At 45.3% G+C, this 20909-nt stretch overlaps 1 protein-coding gene across 3 annotated transcripts in view; it reads right to left on the bottom strand.

Moving 5' to 3' along the window:
- CEMIP2 (cell migration inducing hyaluronidase 2) overlaps positions 1 to 20600 on the bottom strand; it is an 87414-nt gene extending 66814 nt beyond the window's left edge. The window contains exon 1 of one of the 3 annotated variants that reach the window (XM_023243341.2): positions 20368 to 20600. The gene's annotated coding sequence lies outside the window, so the exon portion shown is untranslated. Of the gene's footprint in view, positions 1 to 11586; positions 13271 to 19287; positions 19425 to 20367 lie in introns of those variants that run through there. The other 2 variants (XM_003995401.6, XM_045042531.1) reach the window with 2 other exon arrangements.
- Between the last annotated feature and the right edge of the window lie 309 nt (positions 20601 to 20909).

Consider the following 20909-nt stretch of genomic DNA (forward strand, 5'->3'; position numbering starts at 1 on the left):
AGAGAGGGCACGAGTGGGGGAGAGGCAGAGAGAGGGAGAACAGAATCCGAAGCAGGTTCCAAGCTCTGAGCTGTCAGCACAGAGCCCGACGTGGGGCTGGCACTCGTGAACCCTGAGATCATGACCTGAGCCAGAGTCAGACACTCAACCAACTGAGCCACCCAGGCGCCCCGTAATGCTCCTGCTTCTTGACCCTGGTGGCACCTTATAATCACCCTCTAACATTAATGCCCAGTGCCACATCCCAAACAATCAAGTCAGGATCCAAGCATCTCTATCTTTTAAATGTCACCTGAGTAATTCTATCAAGAACTTGGTTGAGAGCCGCTCTTCAGAGGCAACTGTTCTCAGTTTTCATTGTACAAACAAGAATCACCAGGGATGATTGTTAACAATGTAGATTCCTCGGTTCTCCACTCCAGTGATTCCAGCTCAACTGGTGCAAAGAGGGCCGTGGATTTTACATTTTTAAAACACACCCTGGTGACACTAAAGCAAATGGTCACACTTTTTGAGGAGCATTACCGTAAGCCCTTCAAACTGAACTTAAAGTCCATGCATCGTATGAAGACCGTAAGTTGGCCCTAACAAGTTCCAATAGACAAGCTTTCATGTTTAGGTGTTCGATTTCCCCACCAGATTTTTCTTTCAGCGAAGCAACTTAAGTATTTCTACCTGTTATCACTTAACTATAGGCTATGAGTTCATTTAGTGAGAAAACCTAAAGTCTACATTAGCTGGTTTAAAAAGAGACAACGGGCTCTTTGGGGCACCTGGGTGGCTCAGTCAGTTAAGTGTCCGACTTCAGCTAAGGTCATGATCTCATGGTTCAAGAGTTCGAGTCCCATATCAGGCTCTCCACTGTCAACTTGGAGCCTGCTTCAGATCCTCTGTCCTCCCCTGTCTCTGCACCTCCCCTGCTCTCTCTCTTTCTCTATCAACATTAAAATAAATAAACATTAAACATTTTTAAAAAGAGAGAGAGAGAGACAACAGGCCCAAAATGGAGTCACTTATGCTAAGGCCACGTCACCAAACCGAGACTTAACAATGAACCCAATTGCAGTTCAGCTTCTCTCAGGAATATAACCTTTAACCAACCTTTAACCAACCTGGTCAGCACTGGCAAGGTAATCTGCCTGACAAACCACTGCCTTCCCTCAAAGGAAGATGCCTTGCCTGAAACAATACTCTCTTTGCTAAAAACTTTTTCTGCCCCCTCTGCCTGGAAAAGCCTTCCATTTGGTACAGCTCCTCGAAGCCCCTCTCTACCTGCTAACATGAGATGCTGCCTGATTCATCAATCATTAAGCAAAGCCAATTAGATCTTCAAACTCACTCAACTGAATGTCATTTTTAAACAAACTCTTTAAATCCTCAAAATTTGTTTAAAAAATAGGCACTCAAATATTATGGTTAGGATAACTAAAAAAAAAAAAAAAATCTGGCTCAGAGTACTTATGCCAGGCACTATTCTAAACATCTTACATGTACTACTCATCTAATACATTTGTTTTAAATGTCTATTTATTTATTTTGAGAGAGAAAGCGCACCACCGAGGAGCGGAGAAAGGGAGAAAGACAATCCCAAGCAAGCTCCACACCATCAATGTGGAAGCTGACACAGGGCTCGATCTCATGACCCATGAGATCATGACCTGAGCCACAATCAAGAGTTGGATGCTTGGGCGCCTGGGTGGCTCAGTTGGTGAAGCGTCTGACTTCGGCTCAGGTCATGATCTCATGGCTCGTGAGTCCAAGCCCCGTGTCAGGCTCTGCACTAACAGCTCAGAGCCTGGAGCCTGCTTCGGATTCTGTGTCTCCCTTTGTCTCTGCCCCTCCCTCACTCATGCTCTGTGTGTGTGTGTCTCTCTCTCAAAACTAAATAAACATTAAAAAAAAAAAGTTGGATGCTCAACCAACTGAGCACTCAGGCACCACACTCATCTAATGCATTTAATACAACAAATCTGTGTATCTCCCATTATCCTTATTTTGCACCTGAGAAAGGTTAATTAGCTATTATATGGAAAAAACAGGACACTAGAGTTCTGGTTCTTAACCGTTACACTAATGTGTCTTTCAAGACAATTGAGAAGCAAGAATTCCAAAGAAATCAATTTTCTGATTTGCAAGGGTGTAACGCGAACTGAGCTGAGTCTGAAAGAATAGAGCACATTAATATTTTCAGGAATTCTTCATGCAGAAGTTCACTACAAATGATTCTTATCTAAGAGAAGCTCTCTCTCTGTCTCTCTCTCTCTCTCTCTCTCTCACACACACACACACACACACACACACACACACACACACACGTCAGTCCTTTTTATTTTTTATAGTAAGCACTTGTAAGTTTTTGAAAGAGTAAGTTTTAAATGCAACCCTATTCTGTTAGTTTGCGAAGGGAAGGGGAGGGGAGGGGAGGGGAGGGGAGGGGAGGGGAGGGGAAGGGGAAGGGAGGGGAAGGGGAGGGGAAGGGGAGGGGAAAGGGAAGGGGAGGGGAGGGGAGGGGAGAAGAGAAAAGAAGAAAAGAAAAGAAAAGAAAAGAAAAGAAAAGAGAAAAGAAAAGAAAAGAAAAGAAAAGAAAAGAAAAGAAAAGAAAAGAAAAAAGAAAAGAAGAAAGGAAGGAAGGAAGAAAGAAAAGAAATCCTATGCTACTATATAATGTTCTTATTGCAATGACTGTGGATAAATAAGATGTGCTGAATGGTTTCAGAAACATGGTGTTCAACCTCTCCCATTCTGTAATAACTAGAGCATCTCAGAGTCACCTGATTTCACTCAATAGCCTTGTAATTAATTCCCCTCATGTTTTGCCAAAACAATGAATGAGATCCCAGTCATAAGGGTACCCCCAAATTGCTCTAAACTACACCAAACCCATTAAACATAAAATACCGTCATTAGAGAAGCCATCAATAAGCATTCCCAGGACCCAAACGACCTGCAAATTCATGGGGACAGAAAGGGAATCTAATCAGGAATTGATGCTGATTTTACATGGGGCAAAGAACATTCTGAGTCAGTGTGTCTGTCAAAAACACTTGGTTAGCGGGGGTTTGATTTCTGAACAAAAGTAATTATTTAGATGAAGCTTAAGCTCCATGACAAAGGAAAAAGAACATGATTCAAGGTGCTATTGAAGACATTACTGCATGTGCCAAACAGCAGAACGAGATAATAGAGACATCCTGCTGGAACAAATGAGAGAGTATAACAAAGAGCCCTTTCTGATCCTCTATTAACAAAGAAAAGGCTAAACTAGATATTCTTGAGTGCCAGGCTCACCAGGGCGGGAGGGGAGTCATGAGTATAATCTGCTCTGAAAGGGAGTGGGGATCTTTTGTTTGAGGCTGCAATCAACTGATACTTCATTGTTTCAGGGTGAGAAAGGTTGTTATTACTTAACAGGCTGGAGGGCCCTTTTGTGGGAGATGATGTGTCTCCAGATGTACCCACAGTATAATAACAGGCAGTAAGAGGCTAAATGAAGCCACCAAGCCACTGGGAATAATTTGTCTTCAGTCATAAAATGATAGACTCACATGGAAAATTCAGATGGTGTCTGCCATAAACTAAAATGGTCAAGAAATGAAAGTAACTGTGGTTGTGTTTGTCCCATAACTCTTTTGTAAAACTATATACAAAATATTAATTTTTATTATTTTCTTAAGTAAACTCGATGCCCAACATGGGCTTGAACTCATGACTCCGGAGACCAAGGGTTCCATGCTCTGCCAAATTAAGTCAGCCAGGCACCCCAAAACTAAATATATTTCTATTCATAGATTCTGAGCCCATTAGCTCCACTCTATTGAAAGACATGTAAATGCATAAGCAGCAAATACAATCATTTTCTTCCTAAGAAGTAACATACTGTTGAAACCATCTTAAAATTACAATCAGGGGCACCTGCCTAGCTCAGTCAGAAGAGCATGCAACTCTTAACCTCGAGGTCGTGAGTTCAAGCCCATGTTGGGTGTAGACATTACCTAAATAAATAAACTTTTAAAAAATTACAATAAAAAAAAATCACTTTACGCAGATTTCCCTTTCAATTTATTATAATTTGTAAAGATACAAGATAAATTTTAGGATATCACTTTACATTTATGAGTTTATTTTAGAAGTAGTATTATGAATCAGTTACTTAAAAATATAATTATTGCTAGTTATAGATTTAAACTATTTGTGGGAAAAATTGACATTTCACTCATTCAATAAGCAATAGTGAGATCCTAAGGTCATTAGAGGATTGTGGTAAGAACTACCGAGGATAGAGAAAAGATTTACGGCATCCCCAAAAAACACAATTCCTAAATTCAACTTGAATCACTCACTTGAAGGCAGAGTTAAATTGACCAGGGAAATACAGCTGACCCTTGAAGTGGGGACACTTATCCCCCGCCACGCAGTCAAAAATCCATGTATAACTTTTGACTCCCCCAAAACGTAACGACTAATAACAGCCTACTGTTGACTAGAAGCCTTATGGATAACCAAATAGTTGATTAACACACATTTTGTATGTAATATATATTATATACTGTATTCTTACAACAAAGTAAACCAGAGAAAAGAAAATGCCATTACGAAAATCCTAAGGAAGACAAAATTTGTTGACAGCACTGGACTGTGTTTATGGGGGAAGATCCACATATTAGTGGACCTGAGCAGCACCGTGAGAACAGTGGTCAAGTTCCCAAGCTCTCTGACCAATGGCCGTTTCATCCACGAGATTGTTAGTACAGCCCCTGCAGCATTAGTGAATCCGGCATTCTGAGAACAAAGAGGCCCCTAACAGAAGAAAGAAGATGAAGAGGTCCCTCTGGGCTTTCAAGACTTCAAGGTGAGTATTAGCTGTCATTGTGAAGTTTTGACGACAGACCAATGTTTTTGCTTCAAACGCTACTAATCTGTTCCCGTTACATGTCGTTTTTAAGACGGCGGTCTTTCTAGTGGAAAGCACATAGTACTATACAGAAGGAACATGTTAGCATTTTATGATGTATTTGAAGAGCTAAATCCCTAAACACAGATAGATAATCCAAAGTGGAGGGAAAAAAGTCATTCGTATTGAGTTGGGAAATGCACTCCATGCAAGTTTTGAAGCATAACTTCTGGTATTTGAATTATCTCGTATTTATTTACTGGATGACAGCCCGAAAGGCTTAGTAATAATTAATTAATTAAAATGTTAGTATAGGTGCTGCCGAAGCCAGCACTAATTAATTAAAAAGTTAAATCACTAAATATAAATAAATAAATAAATAAATAAATAAATAAATAAATAAATAAATAAAATCATGCCATTAAAGATATTCACAGGGAATTTGGGCAAATGTTTAAAATAGAACAGTTCATGGTGTCAGACTAGAAGTCTGGTGGGTATCGGGGTTTATATATCATAGCAGTAGCTCAGCTTTGGGAGTATTATTCACCATATTTGTCTACATTGACCAACTGGGAAAAGAAGGTAGAGGAATAAAAATTAAGATTTCTTGGCCTCTTATCCCTTCACTGCTTAGGGAAAAGTTTATAACGAAGGGCTGATTCTTCCCCCTCTTACCTCTAAAATAAGTAATACAAGAAATTACTAAGACTATGAAACTATCAACTTAAAAGATAAAAATGCAAATGCTGAAAAAGGGGGAAGCATTCAAAGCCTACCATTTTGGGGGCGCATGGGTGGCTCAGAGCCTGGAGTCTGCTTCAGATTCTGTGTCTCCCTCTCTCTCTCTCTCTCTCTCTGCCCCTCCCCTGCTCACACTCTCTCTCTCTCAAAAATAAATAAACATTAAAAAATTTCTTAAAATAGAACTACTAATTTTGTCAAGAAGTAATCACAGAAAATAATTTGTTTTGAAATTTCAATAACATTAAAGGAGATCAGGTTGGTAAGGGTTTCTTGGGCCTATAAAAATAAAAGAGCATGGGGCACCTGGGTGGCTTAGTCAGATGACTGTCAGACTCTTGACTTCGGCTCAGGTCCTGGTCTCATGGTTGGTAAGTTCAAGCCCTGCATCAGTGCTGCTAGCACAGAGTCTGCTTGGGATTCTCTGTCTCCTTCTCTCTCTGCCCCTCCCCACTCGTGCACTCTCTCTCTCAAAAATAAATATTAAGAAAAAGAGAGAGAGCATGATTTTAAGAAAACTGAGATATTCTCATTTAAAGTCAGCAAACACTGTGCTATCCCATCCAAGAAACCCTTCCATCTCAGGATTCTGCAAGAAGTTCTGTCTGTTCTGCCCCGTACTCTGTGTAAAACTCTTGTTAGGGTGCTCCTGGCTGGCTGAGTCGGTAGAATGTAAGACTCTTGATCTCAGGGTCATGAGTTCGAGCCCCACATTGGGTGTGGAGATTACTAAAAAATAAATAAATAGATGGACAAATCTCTTGTTGGATCATCTTGCTATCTGCCTTATGTTCCAGTTAACGTGCAGACTTGTCCGTCCTTCAGTCAACTATAATAAGCCTCTTGAGAACAGGGACTATGTCTTACTCATCTTCGTATTCTCACAGGATCTTACACATAGTAGGTACTCACTAGGGGCTTGTGGAACTTTGATCAATATCCCTCTATAGATCACACATACACATATACACAGACTGGAATTTCCCACTTAATCTTTCTTTAACATCCTTGAGGCTCTGGGAAATTTGTCTAATCTATCTGTATCTATTGCCCCGATTTAGGAAAAACTGAGAATGTTTACAACTTCAAGCAAAAAGGTCAAAGCATTAATTTTTACAAAATGCAGTCCTAGTGTGCAATCTAGCAGGTGACTAAAGGTATAATTCCCAGCTGCAAACAGGAATTCTAAAGATAAAGAGCAGCACCCTAGACAAGCCCAACCTTTCACAATATTTTGTAATAGTTTTAGCAATACAGTATGAAATGCAGTAGGCACACAGGAAAAAAGAAAGTGCTCCATTCCGTTTTATGTTGTTATGCTGACAGCCAATAAATGCTGTGATCTGGGTCACTTGGCTGGCTCAGGCAGTAGAGCATGTGACTTTTGATCTCTGGGTTATGAGTTTGTGCCCCAAGGTGGTGAGTTCAAGCCCTACGTTGGACACAGAGCTTGATTTGGAAGAAAAAAAAAAAAAAAAGGCGGGGGGGGAATATCGAAAAATTTTTGGAAAAAAAATGTATTGAAGGAGTCTTCTCAATACAGACATAGCAGCAGTAATTCAAAATTAATAAGAGCTCTTTAAAAGGACAGAGTTTTGAGGCGCCTGGGTGGCTCAGTCAGTTGAGGTCTGACGTCGGCTCAGGTCATGATCTCACAGCTCGTGAGTTCGAGCCCCACGTCGGGGTCTGTGGCTGACAGCTCGCATCCTGGAGCCCGCTTCTGCTTCTGTGTCTCTCTCTCTCTCTGTCCCTAACCCACTCTCATTCTGTCTCTGTTTCTCTCAAAAGTAAATAAACATTAAAAAAAAAAAAAATTGGGGGCGCCTGGGTGGCGCAGTCGGTTAAGCTTCCGACTTCAGCCAGGTCACGATCTCGCGGTCCGTGAGTTCGAGCCCCGCGTCAGGCTCTGGGCTGATGGCTCAGAGCCTGGAGCCTGTTTCTGATTCTGTGTCTCCCTCTCTCTCTGCCCCTCCCCCATTCATGCTCTGTCTCTCTCTGTCCCAAAAATAAATAAAAACGTTGAAAAAAAAAATTTTTAAAGGACCGAGTTTTCACGTGCTTTCTGCTGCGGAGACATTAATATAGAAGACAAAAACTGCTTCCTACACACGCTTATCACTTACATGGTGCTTGAGGGCACTCGGTGCCAGAAGCGGTATATTCGGTCCCCCCAGTCGCCCAGCCCCTCCAACCCCGTGGGGAGGGGCTCTCATAGCCCATGCTATGCCCTGCATACTGACCCCATCATAGTGAACACCTAATGAAAACTCACTGCTTTTGATTCATTTAACCCTTTTTAAATCCCGCCTGCACTTGTTTCGAGAACTTATTTTTGAATGGAAAATTTAGGCTTATAGGAATAGTCAAGAAACTGGCATGATCTCAAGCTTATTCTTCTTTGATCAAGGACATAATTTTGGAAACAGTGTCCAATCTATTTTTTTTTTAATTTTTTTTTCAACGTTTATTTATTTTTGGGACAGAGAGAGACAGAGCATGAACAGGGGAGGGGCAGAGAGAGAGGGAGACACAGAATCGGAAGCAGGCTCCAGGCTCTGAGCCATCAGCCCAGAGCCCGACGCGGGGCTCGAACTCATGGACCGCGAGATCGTGACCTGGCTGAAGTCGGACGCTTAACCGACTGCGCCACCCAGGCGCCCCTCCAACCTAAAGATCACTTCTGCAAGTTACAGTCTTCGTTTTCTAAAAGTTTCGGTACAACCGGCCAAACTCTGGCCGAGGAAACTTCCTTTTATTAAGATCTTGGTAGCTCTTCATAACACACTCACTGGTATGCTTAAGTCACAATAAAAAGTAAACCATGCCAGGAACGAGGGGCCATTTGTGAATTACCTTGAAAATAAATGATAGATGTTTATAATTATTAGTAATTATGACCTAGTTAAAATTTTTTTTTAATTTTTTTTTCAACGTTTATTTATTTTTGGGACAGAGAGAGACAGAGCATGAATGGGGGAGGGGCAGAGAGAGAGGGAGACACAGAATCGGAAGCAGGCTCCAGGCTCTGAGCCGTCAGCCCAGAACCTGACGCAGGGCTCGAACTCACGGACCGCGAGATCGTGACCTGGCTGAAGTCGGACGCTTAACTGACTGCGCCACCCAGGCGCCCCCGACCTAGTTAAAATTTTAACCAGCTCCTAACGGCTTTGAACTTCCAATTAATGGTTTCAACTTCCAATCTCTCATGTTTAGGAAAAAGATAACACAGAATAACATCAAGGAACCAGGTTTAGGGTTTGGGAGGGCGGTCGGGGGTTTCTTTAGTTTTGTGGTAGATTCGGACTACGTCTACAGTTGCTAAACAATGAGCTCAATACTTCAATCATATAAAACTGTTCAGTAAGAAATAAACTTAGCACAACTGGCTTGTAGCTCCTTTAGTTTCTCAAGCTGTCAAATAAATACTTAAGTCTGATCCATATGTTTGTGAAGATTGTGTATTTAAACAGATATTATAAAGATTTTCAAAAAACGATGGTTGAAAAAGTTTCTGGGGGGAAAAAATCCTTCTACAGACAGTTACCAGGAATATTTGTTAGTGCATATCGTATTCCCAGAGCACACAGAATAAAGTACATTTTTAAACAATGCTCCCCGCAAAAGAATTCAATATAAATGCTAGGTCTATACATAGAGCTGTTTGGGAGAAAACAGACAGATGGTGGGGAAAGATTAAGTTCACTTTCCCTCAGAGATCTGCTTCATTTGTGTAAGCATACTCCCAGAGAATCCAATACCCAGAGACCTCCAAACGGGACAGTGCCTTCACACAAGACACATTCACACAAAAGGGTAGCCTTTTTGGCTTTTCTTTCAACTCTCCAAACCAAGACGAGTCACTATCACCTGCAAATGTCTGGTATGTTCCCAAGGAACAAGACACTTTGCACAGTTAGTTTCTTTACATTAACTCTGGTTCACTTTTACTAAGCTGATCATACCCAGGCCAATGTTTCCGGGAAGAGGGGAAGAATTGGCCCTTCGTTATAAACCTTTCCCTAAGCAGTGAAGGGATAAGAGGCTAAGAAATCTTAATTTTTATTCCTCTACCTTCTTTTTCCAGTTGGTCAATTTAGACAAATATGATGAATGATACTCCCAAAGCTGAGCTACTACGATTACATATAGACCCCAATTTTTCTAGTCTGGCATCAGGAAGTGTTCACATTATCTCCTCCCTCACAAGGAAATCACTCTCCCAGTACAGACTAACTCTATTAAAATATAATACTTGGGGGGTCACCTGGGTGGCTCAATCGGTTGAGCGTCCAACTTCAGCTCAGGTCATGATCTCGCGGTCTGTGGGTTCGAGCCCCGCGTCGGGCTCTGTGCTGACAGCTCAGAGCCTGGAGCCTGCTTCAGATTCTGTCTCCCTCTCTCTCTGCCCCTCCCCCACTCATGCTCTGTCTCTCTCTCTCTGTCAAAAATAAATAAACATTAAAAAAATATATAATACAGGGGAGCCTGGGTAGCTCAGTAGGTTAAGCATCTGACTTCAGCTTAGGTCATGATCTCCGGTTCATGAGTTCCAGCCCTGAGTCAGGCTCTGTGCTGACAGGTCAGAGCCCGGAGCCTGCTTCAGATTCTATATCACCCTCTCTCTCTGTCCCTCCCCTGTCCTCTCTCTCTCTGTCTCTCTCTCTCTCAAAAATAAGTAAAAATAAAAATTTTTTAAATATAATACAGAGAAATTATAAAGAATCTTTTAGGGGCTCCTGGGTGGCTCAGTTGGTTAGGTGTCCAACTTCAGCTCAGGTCATGATCTCATGGTCCATGAGTTTGAGCCCCGCATCAGGCTCTGTGCTGACAGCTCAGAGCCTGGAGCCTGCTTTGGATTCTGTGTCCTCCCCCCCACCTCTCTGACCCTCCCCCACTCATGGCTCTGTCTCTCTCTCAGAAATAAACATTAAAAAAAAAATTAAAAAAAAATGAATATCTTAAAACTATAAATCTCCTCAAAAGACTACGTTGACTAAAAATTATTTTTGGTCACTAAATATTGAGTCAGAATAAGCATTCTTTAAAGCAAAAAGAGGAGATACCAAGTAAAATGCGTGCATTTTTAATAACTGTGTACTTCTGGTGACTGTATAGTTTGAAATCCTATTTTTTCATCAAGTTTTATAAAAACGCAAAAAAATAAAAGCTAGGAGACATTTGTATCTGCTTAGAAATTCACTTTTCAGTTAAGCTCTGCTCTCTTTGCTGGAATACTACAGTCAGGGAATAGTAGACCCCTAGAAAACAAAAATTAACCAAAATACAAAGAGGTGGCTTATGTTAAAAGCAACAAAACAATAAATACTGAGTTTATGGGCCTGCCTGGAGGAAATTCATATTAGCAAGCCAGCTACAATTTCACTAAAGTGGAGATATCCTTGGCAAATTACACTGGACCCTCCTGTTAAATATAGATCCCTCAAAACAAAGAGTCTTATTTACGATATCTAACGCCCAAAAGCGAACCAAGTGAACACTTTCGCGTCTTAAAGTTATAGAGGTGACCTTTAAGACATATCTTTAATTATATTCTTAGAGTCCTCCCATTTACGCAAGATACAGGAGGCAGATGTCTGATTTTCCTGACACCACACACGCTCATTAATCCCGTCTTTTCCAAATCTGTTAAGCATCTCCATGAAAAGCAAGGCTTGACCCCAAAGCCAAGATGGCTGACAGAGTGAAAAGGCTAAAGAACATTACCGTGGGCAACAAAAGGGAAGCAAAAGAGAAAAGACAGACCTTCAGACCAACAGGGGAGAAAGGCTGATAGTGAAGAATATCTCACACTCCTTACCCCGTCGAAAATAAATCTTAAAAGAGCAAAGTATGTAGGCCCTGGGTGGAAGGAAAGAACTAAGGGTAAACACAACAGGAGAAAGAACAAGGCTTCCACTTGGGAAGCTGGAGAAAGGAGAGGGTCAGTTTACCTCCCAGTCCTCTGCTCTTCACGTCTGTTTCTTTTTCCTGATGATTATTCCTCAGATTCCTTTTTCTCCTTAATCCTTTCTGTTGAAAAGCTGCCCCCTTTCTCCCCTCCTTCCCAATGCTCCTTGGACCACCCCCCTTCGCCCTTGTTCCCCACAGGCTGGGAGGACACAGCAGAGGCTCCCACCCTGCTGACAGTGAAGGATGGCTGCCAGAGGCACACAATGGCAGATGAAGGCGTGTCATCAGCCTTGCAGCTGGCCTTCGAAAGAAAGAACCGAAGCCAACGTCTGACCTGAGGGAGGCTGATTTAATTAAGGTTACGGCAAAGGGCACAACTGTCTGCAGGCTGCATTCTCCGCGAGCGCTGGGGACAAAGCTTGAAAATACTTCTCAGGAAGAAAGAGCCAAGAAAGTTATGTTGGCTAAAATGTTGAAAGGGAGGAAAAAAGTAAAGGCAACAGAGATAGGTTTGATAAACAAGCACAGATACACCAAAAGTCCATGATCCCCTGATACACAGACATCAAGATACAGGGACCATAGGAAACATATAATGGGTATGTTTGGACATGCCTTTCAAACTATGAAATATCCCAGATGAATAATGAGATGCCCAGAGTGAAGTGATCTGGGGCCCCTCAATCCAGCATCAAAGCAAAGTTCCTACCAATGGCAGGACCAGAATCCAAATGTCCTGTTTCTTTCACCGACAACCTCGAGCCTATTTTTAATACAATTTTCCCCACTGAGAGTAAAGGCCTGCCCAAGAGGAAAAACATTCAGGCTTGAGCATCTCTTATGAGACAAGGACTCTGCTAGATGACAGGGACCCAGTGGAGCACAAACAAACAAATTCTCTACCTTCAACGAGCTCAGAGCTCAGTGTTGGGGTGGAGGGTGTCAGGAGATGAGCCAAGTAAAGAAGTCATTACAATGCACGTGAAGCAGACACTGGGCTGGGGGGTTCTAAAGAGGTGATCACCTGAGTTTATTAGATCTCAATGAATGGAATAGAGGTATATTTTTAAAAGCCCTGGCGAACTGACTTACCCACATACGTATCACCAGACTACTACTAATAGCTTCTTTTTGGATGTGCAAAGTGAAACCTACCACTGAACTCTGCCACTGAAATGACAACACACTGTCCAACAATGACCACTATGTGGGGGAACCAACAGAAGTCTTTCATAGTGTCTGGAAGGCTTGCAGGCAGAGTGTTACCTGCAGATGAGTGCCCGGCCGAAATAAAAACAGTCGCAGTGCCCGGTCTCCCAGGGCATGTGAAATCTAGGCCTGCCAAAGGGACCATATCACACCTCCTCCGGTCTCGATGTTCGTCAAACCAGAGCATCAGCAAGGAGGACCAGTGAATGAGCAATTACTCAGCACTAGAGCAGTGTTTAGACTTTGCACAGCAGAGCAGGGACAGAATACAGCCAGCAGCAGTGGGACAGGCAAACAGAGGCTACGTGATCAACTCAATGGCTGCAAACACAAGCAGGGAGCAAGAAGAAACACTTTAAGGTTAAAGCCAAGCTCAGACCACATGGTAAGTAGGCAGCGGGGGAAAGTTATCCGTGAGCTGACTGTACAATGTGAAGCACGACCACGTGGAGAGGACAGGCAGTAACTAAATCAGTCCAAGCACTTGGGAAAGCAGCTATTTTTTTTTTAATTTTTTTTTCAACGTTTTTATTTATTTTTGAGACAGAGAGAGACAGAGCTTGAACGGGGGAGGGGCAGAGAGAGAGGGAGACACAGAATTGGAAACAGGCTCCAGGCTCTGAGCCATCAGCCCAGAGCCTGACGCGGGGCTCGAACTCCCGGACCGCGAGATCGTGACCTGGCTGAAGTCGGACGCTTAACCGACTGTGCCACCCAGGCGCCCCTGGGAAAGCAGCTATTAACATTAATCAAAAGACATTATTAACATGCGGAAAAGACAATTCATCTTCCGTTTGGCCTTTCCAGCTATACCTTCACGTACACCCTACTTGCTCCCAACTGCTGGCTTCTCAACATCACTAGCCCTTCGTTTCTATCTCAGCACGTCCTCGGGGGGCTGGCGAATGACTGTCAGCAAGTGCCCACTGAACAATTAAAGGTGTCTTTTGCACTAATGAAATATATTTTTTTAAATCCTCATATGAAGTTGATTTTATAGAGGTGGCGCTGGTGATATGAATAAACAATAAGAAGCGTGTTTTTTTACCACAATAAAAAAAAAAAGACTCATTTTCCTCATTCCTTCTGAAACAGGAATCAGGCATTTGTCCTTGTTCTAAACTTAATCTTTCCACTCCCTAAAATGTTAATAATTAATTTTCCAACCCCAACCCCACTGTATGTGAAAAACGACTCATTCTGGAGGGAAGTGAGTCACCGTTAGTGAGGGCCACTGTAACAACAGAAGGTTGACCGTCTCCAAGTACAAGCCAATAATTAGGCAAGAGCCCTCAAATCAATAACAATTTCTTACTCTCTGGACAGACTTCATAACTAGACGTGACCAAGACATCTGGCTTGTGGTGGATGTTCATGTGTTTTAAGATACTTACATCAAATTCAGAGTCAATGGGGACAATTCTTTTTTCTCGGTGGCTCAGTATGGATCGTCTTAAATTGCAATCCTTTCGGGCAGAAACTTTCCAATCACACTTCTATGCAGTGTTAACACCATTTTAAAAACTTTATTAAAGCTAAGATTGCTACAAGATCCCTGAGGCAAACTTTTCATAATATAAAATCCCCAAATGTTGCCAAATTTTTACTTATTGTCCAAACTGAGATGGAGCCCTGATAAAATAAATATAAAAGGTTTATCACTTGTTACAACGTAATGAAAATAAGTGTCATGTTACAAGTCTGGCTACAAGGTTAGACTAATAACAATTTCAATGCAGATTTGCCTAACAGATCAAAGGACGGATTTTGGTGGGAGACAACAATTCCGTGTTTTTTAAGTCATACACAACGTCCCAGTCTGGGCCATTTTTTTTTTTTAAAGAGACATTTTAGTAAAGACCCTACGCTTCATTCGTCATTGCACTGCTCACAGCAACCAGCACAGAGCCTTGCACATCTTAGGAATGCAATAAAATATTTGCTGAACATAGTTCCTGACAACCAACATTAATGGCTTCCCAAAGCAAACACAGGGAAAACAAAAGAACATGCCAACATATTTCTAATATACTTTTAACCTATGATTCACAACACAAATCTGAATAATGTTTCCAGGAACTTACTTCTTTTCAAAAATGTGCACTTCTACAATATTTTAAATTTGTGTACTATTAATGGAAAATGCAAGTAAAGCTAACATTATGGTTACATTTAGTTCCCTATTTGCCAGAAATGTATTACAAGTAACATCACCCCCACTGTGTGCATCATGTCATGTGTAGGTCCTCCCGAACAAAAAAGGTAGAGTATCTGCTTTAAAGCTGGGTGCAATGGGTTTCTCAGCCCAAATGCAAATCATTTCACCATTAAAACATTAAAATAACCAAATTGCTAACAAAACCAAACAGGAACTAATTAGAGTACATTAGAGGGGGGAAAAAAATGCTGACCGGAAACAGGGACAAAGGGGTTCTTGTCCCTTGCTCAGCCATTAATTTACTATATGACCTTACCTAATTAGTTAGCCTCTCTGAGTCTCAATTTCCTCATTTTAATATTATTTTTAAGGCCCTTTCAAACTACAGGCTAAGATTCAATATGTCCTGAAAATTGATTTACATTTGTACTGCTTCCCGCCCCAAGAAAATCACACTGAACTGATAGTTTGAAAAATGTGAGTATGGATTTCTATCAAAGGCAATTTATTACACTGTCAGATGAGCTTAAGTTCATTTCAAGTGGGGAGTAAGGCAAGTACATTAAAGCAAGACGTGCTTACAGATTCAAGTTTCACCTAGACAGCGACTGTTTTGACTGTGAGAACAGCCTTTTCTTTAACAGCATCGTTGAAAATTACACCTCTTTATACATGGAGAAAACTAGTAAGGGTCATTTTCAGGATCTCAAAGATGCACATGCATGGCTTTTCCTTCCTTTTCCATATTCATCTTGTTAGGATAGAGGAAAGCAGAGGGGTTAGCTTGCCTTGGGAGACGGGGGAGGAACACGGCAGTTACAGAACAGCCCCAGACAAGCCCCTCTCAATGGAGGTGCTGTATGCACCAGCCCATCCTTCTAATTAGTGCTCACCACCTGAATGCAATGAGATTTCCTGTGGCTGGCATGGGAAGCTGCCTGGACAAGTTGAGGAATGCCATATGACAATAACCAGCATAAAGTCTGAAGAACTGCACTCAAGATGGGATTCGGAACACTCTGGAAAGGGTCAACAAAATAGAAATCTGTCACTGGAGCCAGCTGGGCTGAGTTATGATTTGGATCTCTTTATTGCTCTAAAAAGAAAATATTTTTGTTTGTTTGTTTTAAAGCTTTCTGTCTTTTGTTTTTTGGTTGTTTTGCTTTGGGGGTGTTTGTTTGTTTGTTTGTTTTTGAGAAAGACAGAGAGAGAGAGGGAGGGGCAGAGAGAGAAGAGAGAATCCCAAGTAGGCTCTGTGCTGTCACAGTAGAGCCCGATGAGGAGCTCAATCCCACGAACGTGGTATCATGACCTGAGCCGAAATCAAGAGCTGAATGCTCAACCAACTTTTGGCTTTTCAAGCCACCCAGGCTAAAAGAATGTACCCTAAAAAGAACGTACTTTGAAAGTACCTTGCGAGAGCAAACAGCACTAACTTGTATGGAACTTTAGTATATGCACAGCAAATTAAAGTTAAACCTGAAAGAATTCAATAAAATATGATTAAACTCATTCTACAGATGAACAAAGTGTGAAGAACTGGGGGATTTGGGCAGCACCAAAGGGTTAGCAAATGTCAGAGCTTCGCTTCAGACTGAACTCTGACTTCAAGTACTCCCATCTTTACATTTCAAAATGGTACCACTGACGCCAGTGGTCTGTCCCTACTATTTCTGTCTGAATTTTGAAAATTTTAGTTTTCACCAAATTGCTTCCTTCCACCCACTGCTCCCAATCTGGTCCTCCTCTGGATTCTTAAAGGATCCTATGCATAATGCTCCCCACACTTACACACTTCCTGCACCTGTTTCCTTTCTTCTCAGCCTAGGCTCTTTCCTTTCAACACAGAGACTGGCTCATCTTTCTTTACAGATGGAAGCCACACACAGGTGATCTTGGCTCCCTTGGACTTCCCAAGGTTTAACCACTCCATCCACCTCCCTCTGCCTGACAAGGTGGGCACTGGGACAGTTTCCAGAGGGCCTGACACGCAATGGGTGAACAAGAATTGTTAGTTGAACGCATGGTGGGTGGGTGATGCAATACTCCTCTTTTACAGCACTTTACAAGGTACACGTTTAAAACTTTACAAGGCACACGTTTACATACGGTATCCCATGTGAGTCTAAGACTGTGTATTTGATAATAATCCTCTAAATGCTCTCTTTCTGCACTGTGGTTCATCGTATCATCATTTGCAATTTCAGAACCCTGCCCAGAGGGACAGAGCTGGTAAACAGTAGCCTTTCAACTTCAGAAATGGCCCACAACTACTTTACTTTCTAGTTGGTCTTCTCACCATTCCCAAGGGAGCTTGGAAACAAGCTAGATGAGGTCTGTTGGAACAGGAATGAGGGGCCGTCCCCTGGTTTCCTGCCATGAAATCTGAGAGTCCTGAAAATCTGCAGGTTACAGGTTACATCAACAAAGGAGACTTTACTCAAACAATTCCGCCATGACAAAAGAAATCTAAACAAGCAAAGGGTAAGGATTTACTGATTCCACCTCCCTGTCCACACAGCCCGTGGCTTCTGTCACTGGCTGTTGAAGCAGAACAGGTAGGTGATGATTCAAAATTCACTTCTTTTTTTTTTTTTAATTTTTTTTTTTCAACGTTGATTCATTTTGGGGACAGAGAGAGACAGAGCATGAACGGGGGAGGGGCAGAGAGAGAGGGAGACACAGAATCGGAAACAGGCTCCAGGCTCCGAGCCATCAGCCCAGAGCCCGACGCGGGGCTCGAACTCACGGACCGCGAGATCGTGACCTGGTTGAAGTCGGACGCTTAACCGACTGCACCACCCAGGCGCCTCTCAAAATTCACTTCTAACCTTAATTTTCTGAGTCTGTAAACACACATTCGTCAGATAAACCAGCTTCACGAAGATTGAATTGAAAGCCAAAAGCAGACTTCCACCCACACAGACTCTGACCCTGCAGTGCAGGTTCACAGAAAGCTGACGGGAGGAACTTTAGTGTCGAGAATGCAACACCACAAGGTACTACCCAGTGTTGACTAAGCAGAAGGGCTAGTCCACTGTCTTCTCCTTTGCCCAGAAAGGCAAACCCCAAAGAGCCCTTTGAGTAGCTAATCAAAGGCACACAACCAGAGCATGATGCCCAGACCAATTTTGAAAATAGCAAGCTTCCTTCGAGGGTCAAAGATTAATAGCTCCATTTGTGCCAAACCAAAGAACCATAAGGCTAACTACGTGCGTTTCCAACACACCCGTGTCCAACAGGTATGTCTGGCTGCCCTGAGGCTTAAGGCCTCCCTCAGCTCAGGTGAAACTTCCTTCCATCCCATTTCCTCTAAATTCTTATTTTGCTCCTGAAAACATCTGCACACCCTGCAATTACGCAACAGGGCATCGCATGGTTGAAATGAAACCAGGAGAGTGGACACAAGCCGGTGAGGGGCTCCTGTGTGGAATGAAAGTTCTTAAAATTATTAAGCACTCCATCCTTAACCCCAACTCCTGATGAAAGGAGACATATATCAAAGTCTGTTTTCCTAACCTTACGCAGAGAATTTAAGTGAGTGGTTTCCGCTCAACAGCGAGGTCTGGAGACAACCCTCAGCAGAGAGCATCCAGGGACATCAGGACCTCGGTTTTATTGCAAAGGATGTAGTAGCTGGCACTAACTACTGATCTGGGATCCTCACAGAGCGGGACGCCCCTCCTTTGCCAAGACCTCGCAACTCTGCAGAGGAAAGCTGGGCGTGGGGTCCAGGGCTTAGGCTATATTCCCCAGCTGTAAAGAAAGCTGCAAGCGATTTTTAAAGCCTCCCCTGACTTGAACTAACACAAAGCGGGGTAAGGGGTGTGGGGTGCACCAACCCAGGGGAACAGTAAAGAGACAAAGGTCACCCCAAACGCGTCCGCGCGCACGCTGAAGCCCAGACTCTGCAATGCACATTCTATCAACCTTTCATCGTGGTCAGCTTCCTGTGGGGTTTATCCCCCACCCCCACCCCCACTCCCACCCTCTCCGGAAAGTTTGCGGCTGTTCACACCGACTTTCAAAGGTCCATTGTTTGCTCCCCCGTAAACGTAATGAAAAGAGAGACGGAAAGAAAGAAAATCTAGACGTGGTTCCCAGACCCTTTCTTACGGAGAGGATTTACTCCGGGGGAGTCCGGTTACTCCCGAACCCGAGAGGAGGGAGCCCGGGAGAGGCGGTGCGAGGGGGGAGGGCGGGAGGGTGCTTCGGGGGGCGGGAGGATGTTTTCCATTTCGGCAGCAGCAGATGCCTAAATGCCAGGCCGCCGGGAGCCGCGGTGGTGCGCGGGGCCGCCGTCGGCGACCTCGCGGTGGCCCCAGCAGGCAGCTGGGGAGGCGGGGCGGGGGGCGGGGGACCCTTTGCTTCTTACCTTCCCCTCCCCCGCTTAGCGTCGGCTACTTCAGGTGCCTACACCGCGGTCCAAAGAGACGGAGCCGAGCTCCTAGCGTCCCCGGGTCCGGATCTTCTCTCCATGGCCAGAGAGCCCGGGGAGCCCCGCGCCCGCGCCCGCCGCCACCGCTGCTTTTATGCAACTGGCAGCCGCAGCCTCAGCCTGGAGGTGAAACACTCTCCTCCCGGGAATGACGCGCACTTCCCTCCGCCTCCGCCTCCTCCTCCTCCAGCCCCGACACTCGGGGGCAGGGGCCTCGGCTCGCTCGCTCGCTCCCGGAGCAGCCGCTCGGCTTCCTCCGCTCCTTCTCCGCGGGGAGGAAGAGAAGCTCGGCCCTGGCGGCGCGGGCCGGCGGGTCCCCGCGACGACGGGAGGAGGCGGCAGCGCGGGGCAGAGCGGGGTCCCGGGAGTCGCGCTTGTCCCTGGTCGGCGGGCGCCGCGGCTCGCGAGGGTCGCGCTCAGCCTCCGCCGGCCAGACAAGCCGCCCGGCTCTGCTGGGCCGAGGGCTGCGGATTGGGCGGGCGGGCGGGCGGACGGGACGCAGGAGGCGGGGGCAGAGGAGGGGCCTGCGGCCGGAGGAGGCGGTGGCCGCGCTGGGCTCCTCCCGCCGCCCGGCTCCGCGGGAGCTCGGGACCCGGCGCTGAGCGCGTCCGGCCGCGGCTGCAAGCTCCTGCTGGGCTCGGCGGACACTGAGCCGGCGCCCCCGCCACCTCGCGGCTGAGCCCGACCGCGAGCCCCTCTCACCCGCGGCTGGACCTGACAATGGGCTCCCATCACCCCCCCCCCCCCACCGCCCCCGGCGGAACCTGCTCGCGCATCTGGTCCTGGCCGAGCCTGACACTGCGCCCCCATCACTCCGCGGCTAAGCTGGACACTGCACCCCCATCGCCTCCCGGCTGAGCCCTGGCTGCGCCCCAACACCCCTCGGCTGAGCTGGACTCCGAGCGCCCTCATCGCTCCCGGCTGAGCCACACTCGGAACCTCATCATCCCCAAAGGGACTTCCAGAACTCCCGAAAAATTTCTGCGCGTTCCGCCGGCGCAGCGCGGCCGCCCCCACCTGGCCAGCCACGCGCGCCGGGTTCTCAGCCCTTTCCGAAGACACCGCCCGCTCTCTGCCTCAAGACAGCTCCTCGGGCAGCTCGGAGCGGCCGGGGCAACCGGCTCTCCAGCCAGAATAAATAGAACGACGTTTCCCCACGCCCCCTGCCCGCGCCACTCTGGAGTGGCTGCGGCTTGCGGGAGTGGCGCTCTGCAAGCCACTCCCCGGCCCACCCCAACGCCCCTGGACCTCTCTATGTATGGACTCCTGCTCCGGAGCTGGAGGAGCTCCAGCTGCCACCTCCCCGCCCCTCGCTGGAGCTGCTCCCACCGAGCACAAGTCTGGTCTCCGGCGGAGGGCGCCGCCGGGGCTTGGTCAGTCAGACCCACGAGGTCCCCGGCTGGTGACAGCAGCGGCCCTGCCCAATCCAGGCAGTCGTCATCCTCTGTTTAGTTCGGAACTGGAGGTTGTCCCGACGGGGAACTCTTTCAGCGAGTCCTGGACAGATAGGAGTGTTCGGATTTCAGGGTTGCCCTTCCCCGCCGCCCCCCACCCCCCTG

This window comes from Felis catus, chromosome D4 (assembly GCF_018350175.1).
Source record: "Felis catus isolate Fca126 chromosome D4, F.catus_Fca126_mat1.0, whole genome shotgun sequence".
Lineage (NCBI taxonomy): Eukaryota > Metazoa > Chordata > Mammalia > Carnivora > Felidae > Felis > Felis catus.